The sequence below is a fragment of the Procambarus clarkii genome, chromosome 31 (genome assembly GCF_040958095.1).
Source record: "Procambarus clarkii isolate CNS0578487 chromosome 31, FALCON_Pclarkii_2.0, whole genome shotgun sequence".
In the NCBI taxonomy this organism is placed as follows: Eukaryota; Metazoa; Arthropoda; class Malacostraca; order Decapoda; family Cambaridae; genus Procambarus; species Procambarus clarkii.
In genome coordinates this window covers 2041373-2054812 of record NC_091180.1, presented here as the reverse complement: position 1 = coordinate 2054812, position 13440 = coordinate 2041373, and positions in this window count along the sequence as shown.

Sequence of the window (13440 nt, the reverse complement as noted above, 5' to 3'; positions counted from 1 at the left end):
GATGCAGAGGATCAAGATAGGGTAGCAGAGGCTTAAGAGAGTTATTCAGAGGCTTAAGAGAGTGATGCAGAGGCTTAAGAGGGGGATGCAGAAGCTCAAGAGAGTGATGCAGAGGCTCAAGAGAGGGATGCAGGGGGTTCAAGAGAGTGATACAGAGGCTCAAGAGAGTGATTCAGGGGCTTACGAGAGTGATTCAGAGGCTTAAGAGAGTGATGCAGAGGCTTAAGAGAGGGATGCAGAGGCTCATGAGAGGGATGCAGAGGCTAAAGAGAGGGATGCAGAGGCTCAAGAGAGGGAAGCAGAGGCTGAAGTGAGGGATGCAGAGGACAAAGAGAGGGATGTAAAGGCTCAAGAGAGTGATGCAGAGGCTAAAGAGAGGGATGCAGAGGCTCAAGAGAGGGAAGCAGAGGCTGAAGTGAGGGATGCAGAGGACAAAGAGAGGGATGCAAAGGCTCAAGAGAGTGATGCAGAGGCTTACGAGAGGGATGCAGAGGCTCAAGAGAGTGATGCAGAAGCTTAAGAGAATGATGTAGAGGCTTAGGAGAGTGATGCAGAGGATCAGGAGAGGGATGCAGCGGCCGAATAGAGTGATACAGAGGCTGAAGAGAGTGATGAAGAGGCTCAAGAGAATGATGAAGAGGCTCAAGAGAGTGCTGCAGAGGCTCAGGAGAGGGCGGCTGAGGCTCCAGAGAGGGATGCAGAGGCTCCAGAGAGTGATGCAGAGGCTGAAAAGAGAGATGCAAAGGCTCAAGAGAGTGATGCAGAGGCTCAAGAGAGTGATGCAGAGGATCAAGAGAGGGAAGCAGAGCCTTAAGAGAGTGATGCAGAGGCTGAAGAGAGTGATGTAGAGGATCAAGAGAGTGATGCAGAGGCTCGAGAGAGGGATGCAGAGGCTCATGAGAGGGATGCAGGACGTCAAGAGAGAGACGCTGAGGCTCAAAAGAGGCATACAGAGGCTTAAGAGCGTGATGCAGAGGCTCAAGAGAGTGATGCAGAGGCTCTAAAGAGGCATGCAGAGGCTTAAGAGCGTGATGCAGAGGCTCAAGAGAGTGATGCAGAGGCTCAAGAGAGTGATGCAGAGGCTGAAGAGAGTGATGCATAGGCTCAAGAGAGGAATGCAGAGGCTCAAGAGAGGGTTGAATAGGCTCAAGAGAGGGATGCAGAGGCTCAAGAGAGGGATGAAGAGGCTAAAGTGAGGAATGTAGAGGCACTTGAGAGTGATGCAGAGGCTCAAGAGAGGGATGCAGAGGCTTCAGAGAGTGATGCAGAGGCTCAAGAGAGGGATGCAGAGGTTTAAGAGAGTTATGCAAAGGCTCAAGAGAGGGATGCAGAGGCTCAAGAGAATGATGTAGAGGCATAAGAGAGGGATGCAGAGGCTCAAGAGAATGATGCAGAGGCTCAAGAGAGTGATGCAAAGGATCAAGAGAGGGAAGCAGAGGCTTATGTGAGTAATGCAGAGGCTTAAGAGAGTGATGCAGAGGCTCTAGAGAGTGATTCAGAGGCTTACGAGAGTGCTGCAGAGGATCAAGAGAGGGAAGCAGAGGCTTAAGAGAGTGATGCAGAGGCTGAAGCGAGTGATGCAGAGGCTCTAGAAAGTGATGCACAGGCTCAAGACAGTGATGCAGAGGCTCAAGAGAGTAATGCAGAGGATCAAGAGAGTGATGCAGAGGCTCGAGAGAGTGATGCAGAGGACTCAGGAGAGGAATTCAGAGGCTTAAGAGAGTGAGGCAGAGGCTCAAGAGAGGGATGCAGAGGCTCGAGAGAGGGATGCAGAGGCTCATGAGAGGGATGCAGAGACTCAAGAGAGTGATGCAGAGGCTGAAGAGAGAGATGCAGAGGCTCAAGTGAGGGATGCAGAGGCTCAAGCGAGTGATGCAGAGGCTCCAGAGTGTGATGCAGAGGCTCAAGAGAGTGATGCAGAGGCCCAAGAGAGTTATGCAAAGGCTCAAGAGAGGGATGCAGAGGCACAAGAGAATGATGTAGAGGCATAAGAGAGGGATGCAGAGGCTCAAGAGAATGATGCAGAGGCTCAAGAGAGTGATGCAGAGGATCAAGAGAGGGAAGCAGAGGCTTATGTGAGTAATGCAGAGGCTGAAGAGAGTGATGCAGAGGCTAAGGAGAATGATGCAGAGGCTTAAGAGAGGGATGCAGAGGCTCAAGAGGGAGACGCAAAGGCTCAAGAGAGCGATGCAGAGGCTGAAGAGAGTGTTCCAGAGGCTTAAGAGAGGGATGCAGAGGCCCAAGAGAGTGATGCAGAGGCTTAAGAGAGTGTTGAAGAGGCTAAAGAGAGTGATGCAGAGGCTCCAGAGAGGGATGCAGAGGCTCAAGAGAGTGATGCAGAGGCTGACGAGAGAGATGCAGAGGCTCAAGTGAGGGATGCAGAGGCTCAAGAGAGTGATGCAGAGGCTCAAGAGTGTGATGCAGAGGCTCAAGAGAGTGATGCAGAGGCCCAAGAGAGTGATGCAGAGGCTAAAGTGAATGATACAGAGGCTCATGAGAGTGATGCAGAGGCTCAAGAGAGTGATGCAGAGGCCCCAGAGAGGGATGCAGAGGCTCTTGAGAGTGACGCAGAGGCTCATGAGAGGGATGCAGAGGCTTAGGAGAGTGATGCAAAGGCTCAAGTGAGGGTTCAGAGGCACATGAGAGGGATGCAGAGGCTCAAGAGAGTGATGCAGAGGCTGAAGAAAGAGATGCAGAGGCTCAAGTGAGGGATGCAGAGGCTCCTGAGAGTGATGCAGAGGCTCAAGAGAGGGATTCAGAGGCTCAAGTGAGGGATGAAGAGGCACAAGAGACGGATATAGAGGCTCTTTAGAGTGATGCAGAGGTTCAAGAGAGGGATGCAGAGGCTCAAGAGAGTGATTCAGAGGCTTACGAGAGTGCTGCAGAGGCTTAAGAGAGGGATGCAGTGGCGCAAGAGAGTGATTCAGAGGCTCAAGAGTGGGATGAAGAGGCTCAAGAGAGTGATTCAGAGGCTTACGAGAGTGATGCAGAGGCTTAATAGAGTGATGCAGAGGCTTAAAAGAGGGTTGCAGAGGCTCAAGAGACGAATGCAGAGGCTCAAGAGAGGGATGCATGGGTTCAAAAGAGGGATGCAGAGGCTGAAATGAAGGATGAAGAGGCACAAGAGAGGGATGCAGAGGCTCTTGAGAGTGATGCAGAGGCTCAAGAGAGGGATGCAGAGGCTTAAAAGGGTGATGCAGAGACTCAAGAGAGGGATGCAGAGGCTAAAGTGAGTGATGCAGAGGCACAAGAGAAAGATGCAGAGGCACTTGAAAGTGATGCAGATTCTCAAGAGAGGGTTGCAGAGGCTCAAGTGAGTAATGCAGAGGCTCAAGAGAGTTATGCAGAGGCTCAAGAGAGTGATGCAGAGGCTTACGTGAGTGATGCAGAGGTTGAAGAGAGTGTTGCAGAGGCTTAAGAGAGGGATGCAGAGGCTCAAGAGTGTGATGCAGAGGCTCAAGAGAGTGATGCAGAGGCCCAAGAGAGTGATGCAGAGGCTAAAGTGAATGATACAGAGGTTCATGGGAGTGATGCAGAGGCTCAAGAGAGTGATGCAGAGGCCCCAGAGAGGGATGCAGAGGCTCTTGAGAGTGACGCAGAGGCTCATGAGAGGGATGCAGAGGCTTAGGAGAGTGATGCAAAGGCTCAAGTGAGGGATTCAGAGGCACATGAGAGGGATGCAGAGGCTCAAGAGAGTGATGCAGAGGCTGAAGAAAGAGATGCAGAGGCTCAAGTGAGGGATGCAGAGGCTCAAGAGAGTGATGCAGAGTCTCAAGAGAGGGATTCAGAGGCTCAAGTGAGGGATGAAGAGGCACAAGAGACGGATATAGAGGCTCTTTAGAGTGATGCAGAGGTTCAAGAGAGGGATGCAGAGGCTCAAGAGAGTGATTCAGAGGCTTACGAGAGTGATGCAGAGGCTTAAGAGAGGGATGCAGTGGCGCAAGAGAGTGATTCAGAGGCTCAAGAGTGGGATGAAGAGACTCAAGAGAGTGATTCAGAGGCTTACGAGAGTGATGCAGAGGCTTAATAGAGTGATGCAGAGGCTTAAAAGAGGGTTGCAGAGGCTCAAGAGACGAATGCAGAGGCTCAAGAGAGGGATGCATGGGTTCAAAAGAGGGATGCAGAGGCTGAAGTGAAGGATGCAGAGGCACAAGAGAGGGATGCAGAGGCTCTTGAGAGTGATGCAGAGGCTCAAGAGAGGGATGCAGAGGCTTAAAAGGGTGATGCAGAGACTCAAGAGAGGGATGCAGAGGCTAAAGTGAGTGATGCAGAGGCACAAGAGAAAGATGCAGAGGCACTTGAAAGTGATGCAGATTCTCAGGAGAGGGTTGCAGAGGCTCAAGTGAGTAATGCAGAGGCTCAAGAGAGTTATGCAGAGGCTCAAGAGAGTGATTCAGATGCTTCCGAGAGTGATGCAGAGGCTTAAGAGAGGGATGCAGAGGCTCAAGAGAGTGATTCAGAGGATCAAGTGAGGGATGCAGAGGCTCATGAGAGTGATTCAGAGGCTCAAGAGAGTGATGCAGAGGCTCAAGAGAGGGATGCAGAGGCTTAAGCGAGTGATGCAAAGGCTCAAGAGAAGGATGCAAAGTCTCATGAGAGGGATGGAGGAGTTCTAGAGAGAGATCCAGAGGCTCACGAAAGGGATACAGAGGTTCAAGAGTGTGATGCAGATGCTCAAGAGAGTGATGCAGAGACTCAAGAGAGTGATGCAGAGGCCCAAGAGAGTTATGCAAAGGCTCAAGAGAGCGATGCAGAGGCACCAGAGAGTGTTTCAGAGGCTTACGAGAGCGATGCAGAGGCTTAAGAGAGGGATGCAGTGGCGCAAGAGAGTGATTCAGAGGCTCAAGAGTGGGATGAAGAGGCTCAAGAGAGTGATTCAGAGGCTTACGAGAGTGATGCAGAGGCTTAATAGAGTGATGCAGAGGCTTAAATGAGGGTTGCAGAGGCTCAAGAGAGGAATGCAGAGGCTCAAGAGAGGGATGCAGGGGCTCAAAAGAGGGATGCAGAGGCTCAAGTGAAGGATGCAGAGGCATAAGAGAGGGATGCAGAGGCTCTTGAGAGTGATGCAGAGGCTCAAGAGAGGGATGCAGAGGCTTAAAAGGGTGATGCAGAGACTCAAGAGAGGGATGCAGAGGCTAAAGTGAGTGATGCAGAGGCACAAGAGAAAGATGCAGAGAAACTTGAAAGTGATGCAGATTCTCAAGAGAGGGTTGCAGAGGCTCAAGTGAGTAATGCAGAGGCTCAAGAGAGTTATGCAGAGGCTCAAGAGAGTGATGCAGAGACTTACGTGAGTGATGCAGAGGTTGAAGAGAGTGTTGCAGAGGCTTAAGAGAGGGATGCAGAGGCTCAAGAGAGTGATGCAGAGGCTCAAGAGAGGGATGCAGAGGCTTAAGCGAGTGATGCAAAGGCTCAAGAGAAGGATGCAAAGGCTCATGAGAGGGATGGAGGAGTTCTAGAGAGAGATCAAAAGGCTCACGAAAGGGATACAGAGGTTCAAGAGTGTGATGCAGATGCTCAAGAGAGTGATGCAGAGACTCAAGAGAGTGATGCAGAGGCCCAAGAGAGTTATGCAAAGGCTCAAGAGAGGGATGCAGAGGCACAAGAGAATGATGTAGAGGCATAAGAGAGGGATGCAGAGGCTCAAGATAATGATGCAGAGGCTCAAGAGAGTGATGCAGAGGATCAAGAGAGGGAAGCAGAGGCTTATGTGAGTAATGCAGAGGCTGAAGAGAGTGATGCAGAGGCTAAGGAGAATGATGCAGAGGCTTAAGAGAGGGATGCAGAGGCTCAAGAGGGAGACGCAAAGGATCAAGAAAGCGATGCAGAGGCTGAAGAGAGTGTTGCAGAGGCTTAAGAGAGGGATGCAGAGGCTCAAGAGAGGGATGCAGAGGCTTAAGAGAGTGATGCAGAGGCTGAAGAGAGTGTTCCAGAGGCTTAAGAGAGGGATGCAGAGGCCCAAGAGAGTGATGCAGAGGCTGAAGAGAGTGTTGAAGAGGCTTAAGAGAGTGATGCAGAGGCTCCAGAGAGGGATGCAGATGCTCAAGAGAGTGATGCAGAGGCTGACGAGAGAGATGCAGAGGCTCAAGTGAGGGATGCAGAGGCTCAAGAGAGTGATGCAGAGGCTCAAGCGTGTGATGCAGAGGCTCAAGAGAGTGATGCAGAGGCCCAAGAGAGTGACGCAGAGGCTAAATTGAATGATACAGAGGCTCATGAGAGTGATGCAGAGGCTCAAGAGAGTGATGCAGAGGCCCCAGAGAGGGATGCAGAGGCTCTTGAGAGTGACGCAGAGGCTCATGAGAGGGATGCAGAGGCTTAGGAGAGTGATGCAAAGGCTCAAGTGAGGGATTCAGAGGCACATGAGAGGGATGCAGAGGCTCAAGAGAGTGATGCAGAGGCTGAAGAGAGAGATGCAGAGGCTCAAGTGAGGGATGCAGAGGCTCAAGAGAGTGATGCAGAGGCTCAAGAGAGGGATTCAGAGGCTCAAGTGAGGGATGAAGAGGCACAAGAGACGGATGTAGAGGCTCTTTAGAGTGATGCAGAGGTTCAAGAGAGGGATGCAGAGGCTCAAGAGAGTGATTCAGAGGCTTACGAGAGCGATGCAGAGGCTTAAGAGAGGGATGCAGTGGCGCAAGAGAGTGATTCAGAGGCTCAAGAGTGGGATGAAGAGGCTCAAGAGAGTGATTCAGAGGCTTACGAGAGTGATGCAGAGGCTTAAGAGAGTGATGCAGAGACTTACGAAAGTGATGCAGAGGCTCAAAAGAGGGATGCAGAGGCTTAAAAGGGTGATGCAGAGGCTCAAGAGACTGATGCAGAGGCTCAGGAGAGGGATGCAGAGGCTAAAGTGAGTGATGCAGAGGCTCAAGAGAGTTATGCAGAGGCTCAAGAGAGTGATGCAGAGGCTTACGAGAGGGATGCAGAGGCTCAAGAGAGGGATGTAGAGGCTCAAGAGAGTGATGCAGAGGCTCTAGAGAGTGATGCAGAGGTTCAAGAAAGGGATGCACAGCTTTAAGAGAGTGATGCAGAGGCTCAAGAGAGTGATGCAGAGGCCTAAGAAAGGGATGCCGAGGCTCAAGAGAGTGATGCAGAGGCTCAAGAGAGGGATACGGAGGCTCAAGAGAGTGTTTCAGAGGCTTACGAGAGTGATGCAGAGGCTCAAGAGTGTGATGCAGAGGCTCTAGAGAGTGATGCAGAGGTTCAAGAAAGGGATGCACAGCTTTAAGAGAGTGATGCAGAGGCTCAAGAGAGTGATGCAGAGGCCTAAGAAAGGGATGCCGAGGCTCAAGAGAGTGATGCAGAGGCTCAAGAGAGGGATGCGGAGGCTCAAGAGTGTTTCAGAGGCTTACGAGAGTGATGCAGAGGCTCAAGAGTGTGATGCAGAGGCTCTAGAGAGTGATGCAGAGGTTCAAGAGAGGGATGCACAGCTTTAAGAGAGTGATGCAGAGGCTCAAAAGAGTGATGCAGAGGCTTAAGAGAGGGATGCCGAGGCTCAAAAGAGTGATGCAGAGGCTCAAGAGAGGGATGTAGAGGCTCTAGAGAGTGATGCAGAGGCTCAAGAGAGTGATGCAGAGGCTAAGCAGAATGATGCAGAGGCTCAAAAGAGGGATGCAGAGGCTAAAGAGAGTGATGCAGAGGCTCAAGAGAGGGATGCAGAGGCTCAAGTGAGTGATTCAGAGGCTCAAGAGAGTGATGCAGAGGCTTAAGAGAGGGATGCTGAGGTCAAGAGAGTGATGCAGAGGCTCAAGAGAAGGATGTAAAGGCTCTGGATAGTGATGCAGAGGCTCAAGAGAGTGATGCTGAGGCTACTGAGAATGATGCAGAGGCTCAAAAGAGGGATGCAGAGGCTCAAGAGAGTGATGCAGAGGCTACTGAGCATGATGCAGAGGCTCAAAAGAGGGATGCAGAGGCTCAAGAGAGTGACTCAGAGGCTTACGAGAGTTATTCAGAGGCTTAAGAGAGTGATGCAGAGGCTTAAGAGAGGGATGCAGAAGCTCAAGAGAGTGATGCAGAGGCTCAAGAGAGGGATGCAGGGGGTTCACGAGAGAGATACAGAGGCTCAAGAGAGTGATTCAGGGGCTTACGAGAGTGATTCAGAGGCTTAAGAGAGTGATGCAGAGGCTTAAGAGAGGGATGCAGAGGCTCAAGAGAGTGATGCAGAGGCTCAAGAGAGTGATGCAGAGGATCAAGAGAGGGAAGCAGAGCCTTAAGAGAGTGATGCAGAGGCTGAAGAGAGTGATGTAGAGGATCAAGAGAGTGATGCAGAGGCTCGAGAGAGGGATGCAGAGGCTCATGAGAGGGATGCAGGACGTCAAGAGAGAGACGCTGAGGCTCAAAAGAGGCATACAGAGGCTTAAGAGCGTGATGCAGAGGCTCAAGAGAGTGATGCAGAGGCTCTAAAGAGGCATGCAGAGGCTTAAGAGCGTGATGCAGAGGCTCAAGAGAGTGATGCAGAGGCTCAAGAGAGTGATGCAGAGGCTGAAGAGAGTGATGCATAGGCTCAAGAGAGGAATGCAGAGGCTCAAGAGAGGGTTGAATAGGCTCAAGAGAGGGATGCAGAGGCTCAAGAGAGGGATGAAGAGGCTAAAGTGAGGAATGTAGAGGCACTTGAGAGTGATGCAGAGGCTCAAGAGAGGGATGCAGAGGCTTCAGAGAGTGATGCAGAGGCTCAAGAGAGGGATGCAGAGGTTTAAGAGAGTTATGCAAAGGCTCAAGAGAGGGATGCAGAGGCTCAAGAGAATGATGTAGAGGCATAAGAGAGGGATGCAGAGGCTCAAGAGAATGATGCAGAGGCTCAAGAGAGTGATGCAAAGGATCAAGAGAGGGAAGCAGAGGCTTATGTGAGTAATGCAGAGGCTTAAGAGAGTGATGCAGAGGCTCTAGAGAGTGATTCAGAGGCTTACGAGAGTGCTGCAGAGGATCAAGAGAGGGAAGCAGAGGCTTAAGAGAGTGATGCAGAGGCTGAAGCGAGTGATGCAGAGGCTCTAGAAAGTGATGCACAGGCTCAAGACAGTGATGCAGAGGCTCAAGAGAGTAATGCAGAGGATCAAGAGAGTGATGCAGAGGCTCGAGAGAGTGATGCAGAGGACTCAGGAGAGGAATTCAGAGGCTTAAGAGAGTGAGGCAGAGGCTCAAGAGAGGGATGCAGAGGCTCGAGAGAGGGATGCAGAGGCTCATGAGAGGGATGCAGAGACTCAAGAGAGTGATGCAGAGGCTGAAGAGAGAGATGCAGAGGCTCAAGTGAGGGATGCAGAGGCTCAAGCGAGTGATGCAGAGGCTCCAGAGTGTGATGCAGAGGCTCAAGAGAGTGATGCAGAGGCCCAAGAGAGTTATGCAAAGGCTCAAGAGAGGGATGCAGAGGCACAAGAGAATGATGTAGAGGCATAAGAGAGGGATGCAGAGGCTCAAGAGAATGATGGAGAGGCTCAAGAGAGTGATGCAGAGGATCAAGAGAGGGAAGCAGAGGCTTATGTGAGTAATGCAGAGGCTGAAGAGAGTGATGCAGAGGCTAAGGAGAATGATGCAGAGGCTTAAGAGAGGGATGCAGAGGCTCAAGAGGGAGACGCAAAGGCTCAAGAGAGCGATGCAGAGGCTGAAGAGAGTGTTCCAGAGGCTTAAGAGAGGGATGCATAGGCCCAAGAGAGTGATGCAGAGGCTGAAGAGAGTGTTGAAGAGGCTAAAGAGAGTGATGCAGAGGCTCCAGAGAGGGATGCAGAGGCTCAAGAGAGTGATGCAGAGGCTGACGAGAGAGATGCAGAGGCTCAAGTGAGGGATGCAGAGGCTCAAGAGAGTGATGCAGAGGCTCAAGAGTGTGATGCAGAGGCTCAAGAGAGTGATGCAGAGGCCCAAGAGAGTGATGCAGAGGCTAAAGTGAATGATACAGAGGCTCATGAGAGTGATGCAGAGGCTCAAGAGAGTGATGCAGAGGCCCCAGAGAGGGATGCAGAGGCTCTTGAGAGTGACGCAGAGGCTCATGAGAGGGATGCAGAGGCTTAGGAGAGTGATGCAAAGGCTCAAGTGAGGGTTCAGAGGCACATGAGAGGGATGCAGAGGCTCAAGAGAGTGATGCAGAGGCTGAAGAAAGAGATGCAGAGGCTCAAGTGAGGGATGCAGAGGCTCCTGAGAGTGATGCAGAGGCTCAAGAGAGGGATTCAGAGGCTCAAGTGAGGGATGAAGAGGCACAAGAGACGGATATAGAGGCTCTTTAGAGTGATGCAGAGGTTCAAGAGAGGGATGCAGAGGCTCAAGAGAGTGATTCAGAGGCTTACGAGAGTGCTGCAGAGGCTTAAGAGAGGGATGCAGTGGCGCAAGAGAGTGATTCAGAGGCTCAAGAGTGGGATGAAGAGGCTCAAGAGAGTGATTCAGAGGCTTACGAGAGTGATGCAGAGGCTTAATAGAGTGATGCAGAGGCTTAAAAGAGGGTTGCAGAGGCTCAAGAGACGAATGCAGAGGCTCAAGAGAGGGATGCATGGGTTCAAAAGAGGGATGCAGAGGCTGAAATGAAGGATGAAGAGGCACAAGAGAGGGATGCAGAGGCTCTTGAGAGTGATGCAGAGGCTCAAGAGAGGGATGCAGAGGCTTAAAAGGGTGATGCAGAGACTCAAGAGAGGGATGCAGAGGCTAAAGTGAGTGATGCAGAGGCACAAGAGAAAGATGCAGAGGCACTTGAAAGTGATGCAGATTCTCAAGAGAGGGTTGCAGAGGCTCAAGTGAGTAATGCAGAGGCTCAAGAGAGTTATGCAGAGGCTCAAGAGAGTGATGCAGAGGCTTACGTGAGTGATGCAGAGGTTGAAGAGAGTGTTGCAGAGGCTTAAGAGAGGGATGCAGAGGCTCAAGAGTGTGATGCAGAGGCTCAAGAGAGTGATGCAGAGGCCCAAGAGAGTGATGCAGAGGCTAAAGTGAATGATACAGAGGTTCATGAGAGTGATGCAGAGGCTCAAGAGAGTGATGCAGAGGCCCCAGAGAGGGATGCAGAGGCTCTTGAGAGTGACGCAGAGGCTCATGAGAGGGATGCAGAGGCTTAGGAGAGTGGTGCAAAGGCTCAAGTGAGGGATTCAGAGGCACATGAGAGGGATGCAGAGGCTCAAGAGAGTGATGCAGAGGCTGAAGAAAGAGATGCAGAGGCTCAAGTGAGGGATGCAGAGGCTCAAGAGAGTGATGCAGAGTCTCAAGAGAGGGATTCAGAGGCTCAAGTGAGGGATGAAGAGGCACAAGAGACGGATATAGAGGCTCTTTAGAGTGATGCAGAGGTTCAAGAGAGGGATGCAGAGGCTCACGAGAGTGATTCAGAGGCTTACGAGAGTGATGCAGAGGCTTAAGAGAGGGATGCAGTGGCGCAAGAGAGTGATTCAGAGGCTCAAGAGTGGGATGAAGAGGCTCAAGAGAGTGATTCAGAGGCTTACGAGAGTGATGCAGAGGCTTAATAGAGTGATGCAGAGGCTTAAAAGAGGGTTGCAGAGGCTCAAGAGACGAATGCAGAGGCTCAAGAGAGGGATGCATGGGTTCAATAGAGGGATGCAGAGGCTGAAGTGAAGGATGCAGAGGCACAAGAGAGTGATGCAGAGGCTCAAGAGAGGGATGCAGAGGCTTAAAAGGGTGATGCAGAGACTCAAGAGAGGGATGCAGAGGCTAAAGTGAGTGATGCAGAGGCACAAGAGAAAGATGCAGAGGCACTTGAAAGTGATGCAGATTCTCAGGAGAGGGTTGCAGAGGCTCAAGTGAGTAATGCAGAGGCTCAAGAGAGTTATGCAGAGGCTCAAGAGAGTGATTCAGATGCTTCCGAGAGTGATGCAGAGGCTTAAGAGAGGGATGCAGAGGCTCAAGAGAGTGATTCAGAGGATCAAGTGAGGGATGCAGAGGCTCATGAGAGTGATTCAGAGGCTCAAGAGAGTGATGCAGAGGCTCAAGAGAGGGATGCAGAGGCTTAAGCGAGTGATGCAAAGGCTCAAGAGAAGGATGCAAAGGCTCATGAGAGGGATGGAGGAGTTCTAGAGAGAGATCCAGAGGCTCACGAAAGGGATACAGAGGTTCAAGAGTGTGATGCAGATGCTCAAGAGAGTGATGCAGAGACTCAAGAGAGTGATGCAGAGGCCCAAGAGAGTTATGCAAAGGCTCAAGAGAGGGATGCAGAGGCACAAGAGAATGATGTAGAGGCATAAGAGAGGGATGCAGAGGCTCAAGATAATGATGCAGAGGCTCAAGAGAGTGATGCAGAGGATCAAGAGAGGGAAGCAGAGGCTTATGTGAGTAATGCAGAGGCTGAAGAGAGTGATGCAGAGGCTAAGGAGAATGATGCAGAGGCTTAAGAGAGGGATGCAGAGGCTCAAGAGGGAGACGCAAAGGATCAAGAAAGCGATGCAGAGGCTGAAGAGAGTGTTGCAGAGGCTTAAGAGAGGGATGCAGAGGCTCAAGAGAGGGATGCAGAGGCTTAAGAGAGTGATGCAGAGGCTGAAGAGAGTGTTCCAGAGGCTTAAGAGAGGGATGCAGAGGCCCAAGAGAGTGATGCAGAGGCTGAAGAGAGTGTTGAAGAGGCTTAAGAGAGTGATGCAGAGGCTCCAGAGAGGGATGCAGATGCTCAAGAGAGTGATGCAGAGGCTGACGAGAGAGATGCAGAGGCTCAAGTGAGGGATGCAGAGGCTCAAGAGAGTGATGCAGAGGCTCAAGCGTGTGATGCAGAGGCTCAAGAGAGTGATGCAGAGGCCCAAGAGAGTGACGCAGAGGCTAAAGTGAATGATACAGAGGCTCATGAGAGTGATGCAGAGGCTCAAGAGAGTGATGCAGAGGCCCCAGAGAGGGATGCAGAGGCTCTTGAGAGTGACGCAGAGGCTCATGAGAGGGATGCAGAGGCTTAGGAGAGTGATGCAAAGGCTCAAGTGAGGGATTCAGAGGCACATGAGAGGGATGCAGAGGCTCAAGAGAGTGATGCAGAGGCTGAAGAGAGAGATGCAGAGGCTCAAGTGAGGGATGCAGAGGCTCAAGAGAGTGATGCAGAGGCTCAAGAGAGGGATTCAGAGGCTCAAGTGAGGGATGAAGAGGCACAAGAGACGGATGTAGAGGCTCTTTAGAGTGATGCAGAGGTTCAAGAGAGGGATGCAGAGGCTCAAGAGAGTGATTCAGAGGCTTACGAGAGCGATGCAGAGGCTTAAGAGAGGGATGCAGTGGCGCAAGAGAGTGATTCAGAGGCTCAAGAGTGGGATGAAGAGGCTCAAGAGAGTGATTCAGAGGCTTACGAGAGTGATGCAGAGGCTTAAGAGAGTGATGCAGAGACTTACGAAAGTGATGCAGAGGCTCAAAAGAGGGATGCAGAGGCTTAAAAGGGTGATGCAGAGGCTCAAGAGACTGATGCAGAGGCTCAGGAGAGGGATGCAGAGGCTAAAGTGAGTGATGCAGAGGCTCAAGAGAGTTATGCAGAGGCTCAAGAGAGTGATGCAGAGGCTTACGAGAGGG